At 30.4% G+C, this 18,996-nt stretch overlaps 1 protein-coding gene across 5 annotated transcripts in view; it reads right to left on the reverse strand.

The window, feature by feature from the left end:
• LOC143082995 (four-jointed box protein 1-like) overlaps window positions 1-13,568 on the reverse strand; it is a 30,614-nt gene extending 17,046 nt beyond the window's left edge. For 2 of the 5 annotated variants that reach the window (XM_076259073.1, XM_076259076.1), the window contains exons 1-2: window positions 13,390-13,568; window positions 98-151 (exon numbers count right to left, since the gene is read on the reverse strand). The gene's annotated coding sequence lies outside the window, so the exon portion shown is untranslated. Of the gene's footprint in view, window positions 1-97; window positions 152-4,391; window positions 4,703-5,618; window positions 5,643-13,389 lie in introns of those variants that run through there. The other 3 variants (XM_076259074.1, XM_076259077.1, XM_076259075.1) reach the window with 2 other exon arrangements.
• Window positions 13,569-18,996: the final 5,428 nt, after the last annotated feature.

Raw genomic sequence — 18,996 nt, forward strand, 5'->3', positions numbered from 1 at the left:
GTTAGATAATCAATATGCCTATGACAATACTAACGGAGAATATCAACATAGTTTTCACTTACAATAAGAAGCTAAGAAACAATTCATAAAATCTTACCTTATTTTTCTATAGTTACATCATCGAATAATCCATAATTCTTATACCATTTGCCTATTAAAAAAGAAATTATTGTGTTATTCCAAAGAGAAATATGCACCGATAAAAGTTAATGAAATGTAATAACATAGCACAAAGAATTCCGATATTAAATTGCTGTTGTCTGTAGGTTGTATAGAAAGGAATCTTTGTGACAGAAGAAATAGATGATCTATTAACATGCAATATCATTCAATACTAAGATATACTATCAGAGGGCCAATTTTGGTTGTTCGTTCTTCCGTAACTTTGACTGTAATGATATACTATGCGGTGGAGTTCACATAGTTTTAAAGTTACAAACAGCATGGTAAAATTGAAAGAGTTTCACAACAAAAGAATCACTCAGTATGAAACCAGATCTTGCATTAATACGGATGACTTCAAATTGTGTCTTCTTTTTTTTGAAATTTTTCATAGTAAATTAATATTTTAGATTCACAAATGTTTGTAAAGAAGAAAGAGTAAAATGAGCTGCATCTTTAATTTATTATACATAAAATTTGACCATAAATTTGTTTGAAATGATTGTAAATTAATTACCATGTTTTTATGTTTACGGTAATGTGTTGGAATTTTATGTTGATGATTTCAAAAGTTCTGTTTGAACTTTTTTTATACCCTACTATATAGTTCAAAAGAGTTTTGGTTTCTTTGAAAGGCAGGTATTTATAGAAGCATTCAAAATATGATAATGAATAATGATATTGGTATTGTAAAATTCATAAGTAAAGAAAGTAAGCTACTATAATCCCTGTACTGATAGCTGATGATTTGTTCCTCCTTCTCAGGGGTGGATCCAGCCATTTTAAAAAGGGGGGTTCCCAACCCAGGATAAAGGGGGGTTCCAACTATATGTCCCCATTCAAATGCATTGATCGGCCAAAAAAGGGGGGTTCCAACCCCTGAACCCCCTCTGGATCCGCCACTGCTTCTATTACCCATACCAACTTATTGTAACTGAAATTTAGTGTTCAGTGAGAGTCATAGAGTTTAACTTAGCTTTGGTCAAATTGTAATAAATTTCATACTCTTTTCATTTTAATTTCATAACACTGACCATTATTAAATGAAACACAGTTTCAAGAAAGTTGGAAAAAAGATGGATTCAAAGGTAAATTGAAATATCAGTGACATGGTTCTCTTGTAAAATATGAATGCTGACTTTTTTATTTACTTCATATTGCTTTATTTTGATTGATCTTTAATTAATAAAGCAACATTATTTTATCTTACAAAGATAATTTTTCCTAATCAGCTTCCTCCAGGGAAGGACAGGAAAAGATGGAAAGCTACTGTGGTCGCCCTATGTCTCCCATGGGACGAAGTGGATTAAGTCAAGTCAAAGCTGGAACCTCCCCCAAAATAACTTAGTTTACTCATCTCAAAGTTATATACAATCTGACTTTTGTTTGTAAAGAAAAAGAAATAAAGAAGAAGGTGTATAGTTTCGATATCTATGTACCATACACAAAAAGGAAAAAAAAATATAGCTATAATGTTTGCTCTTGACATTGATTGCTAGGTCATTATTGACCAATCACAAAGTGATGATGATAGCTTGGTTGAATTATTGCACAAATGGTGTCTTATCTAGTTTATGGAATTCCAAGTAAACAGAAAATTGTTTTATGATGCCATCTGTTTTTTAAGTTTCCCTTCCTATTTCACATTGCCTTACACAATATCCCTGTCTTTATTTTGTTCTATCTCCTCTCTTCCCCCTTAATTCTTCAGTTTTGTAGACATTTATCTACACACATTGCCCAAGACAATGTCCCTGGCTTTTTTCATTCTATCTCCTCTCTGCCCCCTTTTTCCTTCAGTTTCTTTGACATTTATCTACACACATTGCCAATACAACAGGTGCAGACCATGCTACTAGAACTACTAAAGATCATAGCTTTACAGAACAAAGAAATACCTGGAATTCTGTTCCTAAATCATTCACACAGATCATGCAAAGATTTGAAGAGAAATCGTAGAAATGAATGCAGGCAATGTTGATTTATAGGCGTTTATAATAAAGAGCATGTGACTGTAAAAAACGTGGACACAGTTTGATGTCAAGTTAAAACACATATATTACAGGAATTTCTATATATTATGTGAAATTCTGGATTCTTAATGGTTCACTTACTGAATTGTTGAGGAAGATTTGCATGGGAAAACATTCAACGTGTCTGCTATGTAATTAATAAAAATAATTCTGTCTCTTATATTTTTTTGTACAATGTACTTTTGTTTTCTGTAGTTCTCACTCTAATGGCATATTTTTGGAAGTTTCTGTTATTCTTGTTCTCAACTTTCAAAGAGTGATTTAGAACTTTCATCTAATGTTTGATCTAGTAACTTTTGTTGAGGAATAAATGTGGAGGTCTTTTGGTTTTGTAGTCCTCCTGAAAGCTCTTGTCTAGGTAGGCAATGTTTTTATCCCCATCTTTGAGATATTATTATTATCATAAGTATGGTTTCAAGTTTCTGGACCTGTCGTTTCTAGTTATAACAATGTTTTTCTGTTACAAATCATAATGTATTGTGTTATGTGTACATGTTATGCTGCCTATCAAGGGCCATTGATTGGAATAATAAAATATTCTTATTCTTATTCTTAGTACCATAAGTATGGGCTTATTAGTTTTCAATCTAACAAAAAGTCTGTACCTCCAATGATGCATTTAATACACACTCTTCGACTTTCATAAGGAGGACGTTTCTTTTAATATTTAAGTAGTCCATTGCCATCTCATTATTCAAAACAAAATTGAAACCCATGTCCTGATACGAAAAATTTTTTATTGAGGCTAATCTTTTTGTAAGATCATTCTTGCACCTGTATAAGCACTGCAAAATGTGGCTGAATATTTCTTATTATTGCCACAAATCTGTACCTACATGAATGAAAACATCTTTTGGCACTGATACTTTAATTTGAACCATTCTTGCACCTGTATAAGCACAATAGAATGCAAGCCAATATTACTTATTATTACTACAAATCTGTGCAGATTACAGTATTGCCAACAAACAATTATTTCTTCATTTGCAAGTTATGTATAATAGAAAACATTGATAATTAACTTAGGAGAAGAAGTAATAAAGTGTCATTAATGACAGAGTTATGGTTCCTAGATAATGATAGAAGTAATTAATACGGAAATTAAGGTTAACTTGTTGGTTAAGACAACCCCTTTCATCTCCTATAATATTACTCAAGGAAGAACAAAGAAGAGAATTATAGTTCAAATACATGTATGCCATATGTTGACTTTTTCTTCTGATTTATATCATGTTACAACGCATATACCTTGAACAGTCACATTGGTACATTAACCAAAAATGAAAATTTTATCATTAGAAATTATACAGTTTATCAAAATTGTTTTTTAATCTTTCTTTTTCCCAAAAAAAGAATTGCACATTTTCTGTACATAAGTGTGCAAAATATTAAAAATTCTATTCAGACAATAACATGTTATCTGCAAGATCTATTTTAAAAAAAAATTCAAGTGAGATTTGTAAGAAAAATGGGGAATTTTATTCATATACCACAATTATGGATTAATTCATTAAGAAATTGTGTCCTGAAACCCAACCAAAAAATACCCCATTTCAGAAAGTACAAATGTTTATATGCATAAGGCCCATTGCATCATATTAAAAGTTAACTTTTTTGTATAACACTATTTTAAACTAGTTTTGAAAAACTTAATTTCTTTTTATTCTTGTTTTGGGCTTAAGTTATGATTTTTAATAGCACAATAGCACCCAAGAACAAAGTTATATCAGTGTTCAAGAGACCCCTTTAAATTATTCCTTGATGTTCCTCTCATAACAAGATTAATTGCAGGAGTGTACTCTGAAACTTTGATATTTTACAGCTGCATGTAGCAAAAAAAGTAAAATGATGGCAGTGTCAGGACACACACAAAATAAGATACTTTAATCTACAGTAATTAATTAGTACATGTTCATGTATGATAAGAGTTTACCTAAAAATACAGTTAAACACTTGGCTTTAACTTCCTTATACTTTAAGAACAAGTATTTAAGAAGAAAGATTTTTTTACCTAGAAACTGATGGAAGAAGTTACATCTAAATATTTTTTTCCACATTATCTTTCTATTTTGCAGTATTCATGGTATTCAGAAAAAAATGTGTTAAGTAAACTTCTGTTATCAAAAGAAGTTTAAAATGAAAAAAAGATTAAATTTTAAATATGATAGAAAAAATCTTTGTTCATATGGTTCTTACCTTCAGAAAACAAAGCTGTAATCCATAGAACTACATGTATGCTATATCTCTGAGCGGTAAATTTAAGAACAGAGATGTTTATCTATCAGTAAAACTGTTATCATAGGCACGTTTTCTCTGACATCTAACAGATAGATTAGGCAAGAGAAGTTCTTTTTTTTTCTCCAGATCTCTGATGTATTTTCTGGGTCAGTGTACCTCCGGAGAGCCAAATCGTGACAGGGCGAGACAGCAGTAAAACACAGACACAAAGAGGCTGTCAGATGATGTATTCCTTCACACCTTTATATCTATTATGCTTTATCAAAGCTTCTTACATCTATACATTGAGCTACTGATAAGGGACTTTATTTGTGTGTATAAGATAGCAGGGTGTCGCTGAGGTAGCTAAGCTACGAATCATGCTGTTAGTTCTCTCACCTGTAGTACGAACATTTTACCTAGGTATATAAAGTATTGAATTGTCATTTTAATCGGTCTTGTCTCCAATCTAATGATAAATGCGTCCTAAGGTATCTAATATGCTTGTGTCATCTGCCTGCTTCAATGTCTTTTATTACTTGGGTTATTGGACCTAGAATTGTATGGTGGTATCCAACTGAGGAATTTACTAATATTATGTGGCTGATCAGATTTTCCTTTGTTACATTAAAATATTTGAAGCTTAAAAAGTATTTGATTATATTGGAAAAAAAATATTTAATGACATTTTGAAGATTTCAATTTATATTGGGATTTTTTTAATCTGAATTTATCAAAATTTTGGATAAAGATTGATAGAAATGTTATCATAAAGACAATAATGTTGAGATATTCAATAAGCTCTAAGAGATAGAAGAAAATAAAGAAATGATACATGATCAAGTCTTAAAACTGATTAGATATCAGAAAATTTGAAAAACGTAAACAAAATCATGTTCTCCCAAAACAAGTGACATGTGGGTGCTTTTTCTCAGTTCTTGCTTTTTTCCTCTTTTTTCCTAGGTTCCACATCTTTTATTCCATACATCCCAATTTTTTTAAACACTGATATACACATGTATCCCTCATTCACATTCTTTACCCCCTAAATACCACATATCTATTTTTTTACCCCCTACATTTCAATAGTGTGTCAACCCCTCTCACAACAGTTGAACATGAAAAGCTATTAATAAAAGAAGAGGATTTTTTTTCTCTCTAAAAAGATATACATTGAATGGTAATCTGATCAACATAAAATCCTACCTGTCTTGAAATCTATCCCTATGTGAATAAAATATATGCAGGAGAGGCAAACATTGGCTCATAAATTACAGGTTTATCTTAAGTAGCTAAGCCCTAGTATTACTTTGGATAGGTGTAATTTGAAGAGTTTTGTCTAGCCGTTCTATACTTGAGGTGTAAATTTTACAACATTGATTGACCCTTGCTTGTAAATATTGTCTAATTTTAACAGATAAGAATGTTTTTAGTCAAAAATTTATAGCCTTGTTGGCTACAAATGTGTTTGTTTTATCATATTTATTTTAGAGGTAAAAAGTTGACAAAATTAGATCACAGATTTAAAAAAAAAAAAAATGTTTATAAAGAATGGGGGCAGAGGTAAACAAAATGATAGAAAACAAACAATTCTCCATATAATGTATCCCCCTAAAACTTGCAGTCACAGAGCAGAACTTATTAAGAAAAATCAGTAAATTGTTTGTGAACAGAAAGGGGAAATAACTATAAAGTCATCTTCAGCAGATATAAACCATACATCCAAAAAATACAACTTTGTTTAAATCACAGTTGCTGAGGAGAAATTGATGTATTTAATTATAGAAATTCAAATTAAAGATAACACATGATCATGCAATTTTGATCCAGCAAATTTTATATTAAAACCTAATTTTGTATAATTTGAATTAAATGGACCACAGTGTGATTTCAGTTTTATAATGGAGCATTGAGGAAATTGAATTCCTGCCGTTTATGACATTGAGTGAGGGGGGATCAGATAACAATGGATAAGCTAGATTGGAGCAAGGTTTTGTTACCATATTTATTTCATTATAAGTCTCACAAAACCTGATTTATGATTCAAATACAACTCTTGGTCATGTTGGTAGCATTTACAGTAAACATTTTGTAATTATGGTAATAAAGATGTATGTCTGCATGCTTTCACAATTTCAAATAAATGCTTTATTCAAAATTGACTAAGTAAGCTTTTAGAGACAAAAAGAAATCATAGATCAGGTGCATTCAGCCAACCCAGGATAAAGGGGGTTTAAACTATATGTCCCCATTTAAATGAATCCATCATCAAATATAGAGGGTTCAACCCATAGATCCACTACTGTTAATAAATATTTTGTGTATCCGGCATATAGATTAAAAAAACAAGAATGTCACGTCCATAGTACACGAATGCCCCACTCGCACTATCATTTTCTATGTTCAGTGGACCGTGAGATTGGGGTCAAAACTTTAATTTGGAATTAAAATTAGAAAGATCATATCATAGGGAACATCTATAATACTAAAATTACGAGGTCCAATTTGTCAGCCGTCATCGGGTAAAAACGACAAATCAAAGAATTCAACTCTATATATAACTAATATAGGACAATGGTGTAGATTAAAAATTACACCACTCCAGACCCTTTTGTTTTCCACATAATTAATATTGCCAATAATTAACAAGTTCCGGGTCTAATCCGATACCGATACCAATAGTATATTCACCTGTTAGCTATTACCTTATCTGTACGTTCCGCATTTGACAGGCGCACCACCAAACGGTGTATTTAGGATTTTGCTATATACACGGGTCATAATCAAAGGGCTGACACTACTAAATTCAATCATTGTCAAATTGTTCCCTATTGTAGCTTTATTCAGCAACCAGCAAGACTTTCTAAGTTAACTAATATAGGACAATGCGGTTGATTAAAAAATACCCCATTCCTGGATAGCCTGGACCTTTTGTTTTCCAAATAATTAATATTTCCAATAATTGATAAGTTCCAGGTCGACGGGTTCAAACAGAAAGATTTGAAAGCAGAGAAAACTGTGTATCTTATAATCGACATGACTTTATCAGATGACAATTCCAATTACTAAAATAAGGCTTAGGCATAGTTATATACTTTAATTCAGTCATGGACCCACGATATCACGGGTGTGTACTTGTGTGTACTAAGTTTCAAGTTGATGTAACTTTAACTCCATCAAAAACTACCTTGACCAAAAACTTTAACCTGAACTTCGCACTATCATTTTCTATGTTCAGTGGACCATGAAATTGCGGTCAAAACTATAATTTGGAATTAAAATTAGAAAGATCATATCATGGGGAACAAGTGTACTAAGTTTCAAGTTGATTGGACTTCAACTTCTTCAAAAACTACATTGACCAAAAACTTTAACCTGAAGCGGACGGACGAACCGAGGCACAGACGGACGGACGGACAGACAGACGAACCGAGGCACAGACCAGAAAACATAATGCCCGTCTACTATCGTAGGTGGGGCATAATAATTTTAATGAAAATTGTAGCTACTATCCGTTTAAGTTACAATATCAATAACACACATGTATACCCCATGTTTCCTCTTAATTAAAGGCTATTTAGAAGTGTTGAAACTTTGGTGTAATGTTTGTGTTGTAAAAAAATTATTCCATTGCAGTAAATTAATTTTTTCATCAATTTCCTTGAATTTTAAGGCACATACATATCTTTCATTTTTATGCCCCACCTACGATAGTAGAGGGGCATTATGTTTTCTGGTCTGTGCGTCCGTTCGTTCGTTCGTCCGTCCGTCCGTCCGTCTGTTCGTTCGTTCGTTCGTTCGTCTGTTCGTTCGTCCGTCTGTCCCGCTTCAGGTTAAAGTTTTTGGTCAAGGTAGTTTTTGATGAAGTTGAAGTCCAATCAACTTGAAACTTAGTACACATGTTCCTTATGATATGATCTTTCTAATTTTAAAGCCAAATTAAACTTTTGACCCCAATTTCACGGTCCACTGAACATAGAAAATGAAAGTGCATGTTTCAGGTTAAAGTTTTTCAGGTTAAAGTTTTTGGTCAAGGTAGTTTTTGATGAAGTTGAAGTCCAATCAACTTGAAACTTAGTACACATGTTCCTTATGATATGATCTTTCTAATTTTAAAGCCAAATTCAACTTTTGACCCCAATTTCACGGTCCACTGAACATAGAAAATGAAAGTGCATGTTTCAGGTTAAAGTTTTTCAGGTTAAAGTTTTTGGTCAAGGTAGTTTTTGATGAAGTTGAAGTCCAATCAACTTGAAACTTAGTACACATGTTCCTTATGATATGATCTTTCTAATTTTAAAGCCAAATTCAACTTTTGACCCCAATTTCACGGTCCACTGAACATAGAAAATGAAAGTGCATGTTTCAGGTTAAAGTTTTTCAGGTTAAAGTTTTTGGTCAAGGTAGTTTTTGATGAAGTTGAAGTCCAATCAACTTGAAACTTAGTACACATGTTCCTTATGATATGATCTTTCTAATTTTAAAGCCAAATTAAACTTTTGACCCCAATTTCAGGGTCCACTGAACATAGAAAATGAAAGTGCATGTTTCAGGTTAAAGTTTTTGGTCAAGGTAGTTTTTGATGAAGTTGAAGTCCAATCAACTTGATACTTAGTACACATGTTCCCTATGATATTATCTTTCTAATTTTAATGCCTAATTATATTTTTTATCCAATTTCATGGTCCATTGAACATGGAAAATGATAGTGTGAGTGGGGCATCCGTGTACTTTGGACACATTCTTGTTTCAAATATAATATTCAGTATTATACTAAAACTGTCTCCATCTTACATTAAAAATTAGATACTGTTGTCTCCAGTAAAATGGACTAAGTGATTTTGTTTATTAAAATTCGACATTAAAAGGTAGATTGACATCCAAATTATATAATTCCCCAAAAAACCTTCATATAAAATCAGTCATAGTTATGTAACATGCATCATCAGAGAATCATTTAAATGTGATCAAGATCAGGATTAATGGAATAAAATGGGAAACATAACTTTATATGAACTTTAAGAACAGTTTCATGTGAACTGATGAAGTGCATTTCTACTTTTAAATATATATGGTTAAAGTTCCTGATTGACTATAGACCCTAAATTGTCATGCCTTCCATAACACAACTTATGGACATTTTTATCAAGTGCAATTTAAGTCCATATATTTTTGGTTAAGTGCCATTTATGTCCAGAACATGTCTACCTCCCTACTCTAGTATATTCATTCATAAGACAGTAAAATAATATATAATTTCTTGCCATAGACAAAATCATCAATGAATTTTTGAAACATATCTACGGAACCCCTTAAAAAAAAAGTTTCATTTAAAAACAAAACAAAACTCTTCTATTTTTTTAAATTGCAGTATAAGCTAAAACCATTATCATTTGATGTGGATGTAGGGCAAGTGTTTAACAGCAAGACTGGCACTGTATTCTAAATTCAGCTGTTCTAGGGTAAGTGATACAAAACAAGTCTAATTTAAATGTAACTAAATGTCTCCTTTTTTACAGAAATATATTGTCTGATTGTCAAAATAGTTTATCTTGACTTTTACAAAAAACTTGCATATTAATTTTATGCATTTTTTATTAAAAGCATGCGTAAAAACACTTTTATAACTAGTCGTTTTGTGCCATTAAAAGAAATTGCTGATGACTTTTAATGAAAAGTTGTACAAGTGCGTAAGAAAACAATATCATAAAAAATTATGTCTTTGATAAAAAGCCATGCAAGTGCTTAGTCTAAGTTCAATAAGAAGAAAAAAATCTCATTTCTATAAGAAATGTCATTGAAGCTTTGTGCCTTCAAATGAAACATCACAAAATGTTAAAACAATAAACTGGATGTGAAAATGATTCAGCTGAAGAAATGAGGCAGAAATATGCTTTGACATGCTTCAAAAATCACATGTGATGACTTAATGGCCATTAGAAGTTGAAATTTTATTCTTCTAACACATGTCCAACTGCTATAAAGAGGACCATGCCTCATTAATGTGTGTGTTAATTGGTCATTAATAGTGCCTTTGATTGATAGTAACTATTTTGCATATTAATTAGTGTATTATTATTTTGCCAGTCACCCTCAATATTTAATTTATAATTAATGATTGTTGTTGGCTTGATTAATTTTAATATTTGATATTTTGGATGAGTCATGTTTAGATCCTGGGTGATAATTTATATTTTTCTATGGATTTATTTATGCCTTTAGGATTTCTCAATGCTTTGTTTTGGATTGGCTGGACTAGAACAAGAAACTTAAAGAATTGTTGTGCATTTTGTATAACATTTTATTTTATAAGAACATGTAAAACAAAAAATTAAAAATTGGCCGAAAATTAATAACATTTTATTACAAAATTAGAAAAAGTTAGAAAAAATACTTTTCTTCTTTTTCATTAAAATAACACAATAACAGTTTTTGGATCACTACTTAAATTTTATAATAAACTGTTTAGATTTCCTTATTATGCAAACTTTCAAAAATTGATGAAATATTGACGATCATCTTATTTTTTTAGGAAAACATTTAAGAACATACCAGGAAGCCAAACTTAACCAAAAGACATTTAGAAAACAACTCTGTGTCTAAAATAGAAATAAGGAAAAGACGGAAACTGATATACAGGAAAAATGTAAATACCTAAAATGTAAAAGAGACAAAGGCAGAAAACTGTACAAATGTAAATACCCACAATTATACATTTTTCATAAAAGTTTTAACATTTCCCTCATTTGTATGTTGTATCTCACTAAGGTCATACATGCATGACACCTAATAAATTAAGAGTATTTAGAAAAATGATTCTGATGAAATAAATCGCTCAAAAATGACAGTCACGCCAGGTATAATATCCTGTAATGTATCATTCATAAAGTGTAAATTACATAAAATTAATTTTGTTTATAACACCTCTAAGCTGGATTTTAAACAAATTATACCAGATTCTAACCCTTCAGCAACACATGTTTTTAATCGGTGAAATGTTGAAAATTCTACGTTATCTGTTATTTATCTTAGCTTCTACTTTCCTTATCTCTATTAAGATAGTCATATATTTTATCCAGAAGATAAAATTTTAGAGCTTTGCTGGCATAAAGTGATTATTTGGTAATTGGAACTTAGGAATGAGTCTGAATGCATGATATATTGAGAATGTTGCACTTTTTAATGTGACTTTTGTGGTTTTGCACTACAGATAGTGGGTAATGTTTGTCTGTTTTCAATAAAAGTTGGTAATTTTAGCAACTAAGATCAAACAAACATGGATTTGTTTTGTCAGAAATAGTAATGCAACAGTAAAGTTTATATTTCGTGCAAATCAAGAATAAAATCATTGTTGTAGGTCTTTTTACTCTCAAAGTTGGAGCGTCTTGACCCAAAATAACCCGCCAACAAGAAACATCCTAGCAAAAGGAATGTGATTATAATATTCTCTTATTGTCTCTTGGGTTTTCGTGCTATTAACCCTCTTGCTGCCGACCGTTTTTCAAGGTTGCATTTCATATGCCGGAAAATACGACAGCTCAACGTCTGTGACGTAACATGCCAAACAACAACGTCATTCGATATATGACGTCACGACAAAATGACCACTACATTTGGGACCAATTGGAGAAAAACATAACCCTGTTTATTCTTCCGTATTTTAATTGAAAGAGATACAGCATTGATAAGAAGCTTGCATAAATTTATCCATGGACATATGTGTCCCTCCGGCACTGCCGGTTTGGACATATGTGTCCCTCCGGCAGCAAGAGGGTTTTAAGAATGTATTGTGATATTACATTTCCCATTGAATAAGCATGCAAAGCACAAACTCATATGACATACAAAAACAAAAGATTTGACCATACAAGTAAAATATTAATGTGAAATGTTACGGTGTCTCTTTCAGATCCTGTACACATTGTTTTAATTTCTTTTAAAAATACCAAATCTTGAAGGAACTAAAAATGCAGATAAATCGATTTAATTTAATATTAAACTTAAAATATACCCCCTTAAACACAAAGAAAAAGGTTTGTAAAATTATTAAAAAGTATTGACATTTTTTATATGTATATATACATGTATAAGTAATCGCTTTGTCGTTAAATTTGAGGTTAGTAAAAAAATTATCATCCACATAAAGGTCATGTACATGTAATCCTACATGCAGCTGTTTTAGATTTGACTCAACCTTGATTCATTTTATTAAAATGTGCTATGTTAAAACTAAATTCAGATGGTTTTATAAGTTAGTTATGTTTGTTAGTCCCAATTTGTTTACAAATTCCGAGTATAATGGCTCTAATAAGATCAAAGATCGATAATAAAATATGGTCGCACTGACATTTTATGTACACTATGACACAAAGAGTACTACTTCTAAACATAAGGGGGACGTTTATCTTGATGTTTATAAATAACTGTCATACAAGTGTTGATTTATAGCAAAAATAGCCTCTTTTGATGTTATCAAATTTTTCTTCATGGAAATTTTTAGAATTCATAAACTATTGAAAAGAAATTTTTGTGGAAATTTTATAAAATATTATCAAAAAGATCAATGTAAATACAATTGTCTTGTTATTGAAGTATTTTTCTATTATGATATTTTTAATTGAATTTCAAGAATGAATGGACAGTGTCTTTGTAATAAGTACATAAGTGTTTTACATATAACCAGGAATATATTTTTTTTACTTAGAAATAAGGGGGAAGGATAACATTTGAATATGTACAAATTCTTTATTGTACATGTAATATTAAATTGTGTAAGACCTTACAAACAAATAATGTTATTTTATAGTCATATTTATGATAAAAAATATAAGACAAAACAAGAAATATAAATACAAAAATTATTTCAGAAGATTTACAATATTGGAAGTAAAAATTCTTTAAAAAAAGACAGATATGGATAGAAAAAATATTGACGTTTAGATAGAAAAAATGAGATTTTAAATACAATTTCACTCACCTGTCTATAAGAGTGTATGCCAAAATGTATAATATCCAATGATCTCACAAACAAGTGCTTGTAATTTGCCTGGATCTCTCTACAAAGTGTGAAATTAACACAGAAATGAACACAGCAAGTGTGAGAGGTGTCTGAATAAATAATGGTTATAAATTACAGCCAGCTGTGCTCACTCAACCAAGGTAATATGACCCCTGATGTGTCTGTGTGGCCAGGCAGAAATTCCTCTTTTTTGATTGAATACCTTGAAGGAGGATAGCTATAGGGTACCTTTAATAGTTACTGGTTTTAGCAAGTTTTATGCAAATTGTTATGTAATAAATTTATGAAATGCATAAAACCATTATTTCATGTTTTTTAATAGAAAATTGATATCCTGATATTCATTTCAAGCAATTGGAAACCTATTGAAATTGACAATGTTATAATTTATTAGCCTCATGTAATTGGATCAGGGTTATCTTCTCTTTGTTGTGTATTTTCTTTCATGAGTAAGTTACTTTAGGGAATTGAGGTGTGAAAATGCATTAAAGTGGAAAAATTATCTGAATATTATTGATAGATCTTCTACAGTATCAGAGGTTTAAGTTTCATTGGATATCCTTTGTGGCATATTGAAATATTTATATGTTATAAAGAAATGTTAGGTTTTGTGAGTAACTTATTCATAGATAGGTTTTATTTATTTCCAATAAAAGGTGTATTAGAAAAGACTTGACATTCAGTTAAATGATTCTATATGACTTCAAATAAATGTATATTAATCCAAACAATGGCCATTTTAATGCGGTCAAGAGTCATGTTTTCCTTTATTTCCTCATTGAAATACGTGAAAGTGTAACATAAAATATTGTCCTCCATGAAATATTGTCTATCAGACAAATTTTCATATAAAATATTGTCCACTGACAGTATTTCATAATGAAATATTGTCAGTGGACAATATTTCATTATGAAATAGTGTCCTTGTCCATGATATTTTGTCACCTCCTTCTGGACAATATTTCACTATGAAATTCTGTTCATGACAATACTTCACTATGAAATACTGGCTTTGAAAATATTTTTTAATCGAATTATTTCACAATTAGAAATAGTACACAAGCACGCAGCATGCACATTTTTAGATTTATATCTGAAATTGTTTTGTATAGTAGAGAATTTATATTATTGTTAATAGTGAGTTTCAAATTTGCATAGATACATTACAATTGGTTAATTATAGATTAAAGAATTGTCTAATGAAGGTTTCATTTGATTACATTATACTGTACAAATATAAGTAATGTACTGACAATTGCTTATTTTGTCATATATAAACACAGGTATGTGTCGCAGAAAAAAAATCCTATATACCTTCTCTAACATGAATATATGTTGATAACCCCCCCTTCATGAGACAAAATTCAATGACAATCTGTCTATGAAATATTATCTCAATAAATACTCATGAAATATAACCAAAATATAACCTCCCTTTAACAGGACACAATTTCGTAGTATTTATCTATGAAATATTGTCTTAATTGACACAAAATATAACCTCCCTTTAACAAGACAAATTTCATAGTATTCATCTGTGAAATATTGTCTATATACAGATACAATTTCACTATGCAAATTTGTCCTTATCTGGACATTTTTCCATAGACAAGGACAATATTTCATGATACATAGTTATGAAATATTGTCTTGTTGTACAATATTTCATAGGACAATATTTTGCTTTACAAAAGGTCATGTTTTTTTTTTTCTTTTTCAGGATTTTGAAATAGGAAACTAGTATGCTTTGAAAGAATAAAAGTTCCACAAATTCAAGAACATAATAAAAACGTTCCATTTGAATTGACAGGCATTGCATTTCTACATTGAAATGAATTAAGGTAAATTGTTTTCCAATGAAAAATAATATTAGTGCCTCCTTGATTTTGTGCTTTTGTTCATTTTTAAAGATGAAATAGCAAATTCAATTTGAAGAACAACCATAATGTTTTTCTTGATGATTTGAACTTTGAATTTTTTTCCCATATGAAAACCTACATGAGAAAAAAATTTGACCTATTTTTAGGCATCTGTTTTTCTTCATGTTTGACTACAGTACCAGTACCGGTAAATTAATTTTAATTTTTTAGAAAATTTCTACTCATTTTAATTTTGATCGTTGCATCCATTTGAACTGTCATTTTGATACTTGATATATTCTTTAATATAAAATGGCTCATAAACCTACATACCATTTTAGATAACATATTGCAATTAAGTGGACTACTTGATGTACTTAATACCTTTTCTTTGTCCTTCATCAATAAATAAACACTATTTTGATTAGTATTTAGATATAAGTCTTAATGGACTAATCTGGCAGTTCATACATAAATATTGTTCTGATTAGATCAGCTATAAATCTGAATGGATCAATCAATCATGTCCGATATATAAATACCTTCAGGGTTAAAAGACCATATGATGGAATATTTTTCCAATTTTTCATTTTAAAAGCTAACCTTGTATAGAAGTATTGCAGTACACCTCTGTCAATATATATTTGTTCCACCTAACAGAAGTTCCACTAGAAACTTTCATAATATTTGTTCCTGTTGGAACATACTCTATACCATTTGTTCTGTTAGGAACATATACTATAATATTTATTTTCAGTGGAAATAATATTCCAGAATACTTTTTCCATTAGGAACTAATATTATGAAGGAACTTATATTTCATGACCACTCCCACTCCATCCTTGTATAGAAGTATTATTTTAGTGGTGGAAGAAGACATTTCATAAATTTGAGCGCATTAAACGAAAACTATTTACTTTTTTTTTCTCTTTGTCTTGAGACTTTGCTGAAAGTGGTGTTAATCATCAGTTATAATCAATAATAACTAACAATTGTTTTTAATTGTTTTGTTCTGTGTTTCATAACTAAAGGATATATCCAGATTTTGGATTTCATATCAATAAAACTAACTTTTACAGGTCCTTTGATACTAGGCATTCGTTGATTTTTTCCCCCAATATTCCCATGAAAGAAAATATGAAGTAATAAGGCTTGAAAGTCATTAAAAACCAATTGTAAAAAAAATCAAAGGTTAAGCTGACATTTGAAGTAATATACAAAAGTTTAAATAGTTTACCCTTTTTCATTTTCTATCACTCCATTAATAAATATAACGCTGATCAAAGGGGAGATAACTAATAATGGACTAACACCTTTCACTTCAATTCTCCACAATGAGAGATAATTGTTTAATAGACACCGCCAACCATTATCTATTTACCTGAGGGTAATAAATCTGTTAATATCCCTTTATTACTCCGAGTGTTTTTAGATAAGTGTTTAGATTATGTCAACAAAGTGTATAAAATAGGCAACAAACTAGCTAGCTTCCAGGCTTTTTGACTCCAAATGTAACATTTTTACACAAGTTATTGGTTTTCAATTGAAGTGAAGTTCCTTCATTTACATGGTTGTTATGGAATGTTTACTCTTCTAATGTTTTATTGTTAAGTCAAATTTTCTTTTAAGATGGCTGATTGTTTTTAGTATAGGTGTTTTGTTTCACGCTTGGTTATAATTATATAATCCTGTTAAGAAAACAATTCTGACATGTGTATGAAATTTATAATCCCATTTATAGTAATAAAGAGAAAAATACAGCAAATTGACTAACCATTATTATTTCTAGTTTAAGCAATTACTGATTTCCGATTAAAAATAAATAAAATCTGAATTTCTGATGTGGAAATCGTATCTTTCCGTCACTTATTATGTACAATATATAGTGGTTTGTCAATTCCAAAGTATAATGCCATTTATGATATAGATTTCTGTTTTATTTCTCTTTACTGTATAAAAATACACATCTGTAGTATTTTCAAATAATGATATCTTATTGGAATTTCTAGTTTCTTAGAGTCTGCCATGAATAGATTTTGGATTTTAAGGCATACACTATAGACATCAAGTATTAGTTATCTATTTGTAAAGAATGATTGTTGACCTCTCAATGCTTTTATGCCCACCTACGATAGTAGAGGGGCATTATGTTTTCTGGTCTGTGGCTCCGTTCGTCCGTCCGTCTGTGGTTCCGTTCGTCTGTCCAGGTTAAAGTTTTTAGTCAAGGTAGTTTTTGATGAAGCTGAAGTCCAATCAACTTGAAACTTAGTACACTTGTTGCTTATGATATGATCTTTCTAATTTTAATGCCAAATTAGATAATTACCCAATTTCACGGTCCATGGAACATGGAAAAGGATAGTGCGATTGGGGCATCCATGTACTTTGGACACATTCTTGTTTTCTTTTCTTTTAGTTATGGTTGTGAGGTTGCTGCCTCATTATATATACTCTAGATCACCTTTCATTCAAATTTGCTATTGATACTAGTACTTTGGTAGTTTTTAAAAGATTTATTCACAAGACATATATGGTACAGAATGCTTGCTTTTTGTTTAAAACTGTTTGTTGATGTCTTTTCTTATTATGTTTTGTTGTGAGGATGCTGTCAATGACATATATCCTACAAAGTAATATAAATTTGTAAGTTTATTTTCCAGGTTAATTTTTATTATGTAGTACAAGTCACTTTCATCACCATACTTGCCATAATTAATAGTTTTACAAGCAGAAATAATAAGTTTACAAGATTTATGATCATAGCTGAGAAATGCATCAAACAGTAGAGAAAGGCAAAGGTGTTTTCAAAATCAACAGCTGCAGAACATCCTAATAGGACACATCAATGAAATCTTCCATTTATCTTTTTCATACTCTAATGAAATCTTTCATTTATCTTTCTCTGGTTCACATGAACTAATGCATCATTTCTTTGTAGAAGTGTGAGATTGTAGACTAGCTCGTCAAAATTATCAGTATTTTGAAAAACATATTCTGCCATTTAGGCTGTTGAGAGATATTCATTTTCTGCATTCTGGATGCATTCATTAAACAATTATAGAAATTGTTGCCAAAAAGGCTGGGCAAATACATTTTCTGTTTCTGAAGAAACATAACTAAGTGACCCATGTATAATGAATGTCAGCATACATCTTTGATGTCAGTGATGAAAAAACATTAATACATTTGCAACTCTCATTGCAACTAGTGTTGTCTGCTCTGTCATTTCCCTCCATTTTCTAATGGTATGAAGAATTTTACCAGAATCTGTTTTGTTCAATTAAAAACACCTATACAATATGAACTTCGTTGCTAACAAACATTGCATCAGAAAGCATTCTCTTTTTGATCATTAGGACACTTTTTCAATTTGAACCAATCTCTCAATAAATTTTTTCAGTGGTAGCTTAAAATATTAAATGCCATGGTTAGTTTAAAATATTTATTTTATAGTAGATTGGAAAACAAGTTATGCAACTTATATTAAACCCATATATATAAATGCCATGGTTGCTTATGTAATAAAAAATACATAGTTTTTCTTCGAAAGGAGACAAACTTGGACACATTTTGGATGAAAGCATTACATCAGAAGGATATTGTTTTTTTTTCAGATCTAATAATTACTCCTCCACAATAAAAAAAAAAAAAAAAGAGGATATATAGCAGAACATTCCAGCAAAAAAAAAAAAAGAGGACTCTAGAA

Source organism: Mytilus galloprovincialis, chromosome 7 (genome assembly GCF_965363235.1).
Source record: "Mytilus galloprovincialis chromosome 7, xbMytGall1.hap1.1, whole genome shotgun sequence".
In the NCBI taxonomy this organism is placed as follows: Eukaryota; Metazoa; Mollusca; class Bivalvia; order Mytilida; family Mytilidae; genus Mytilus; species Mytilus galloprovincialis.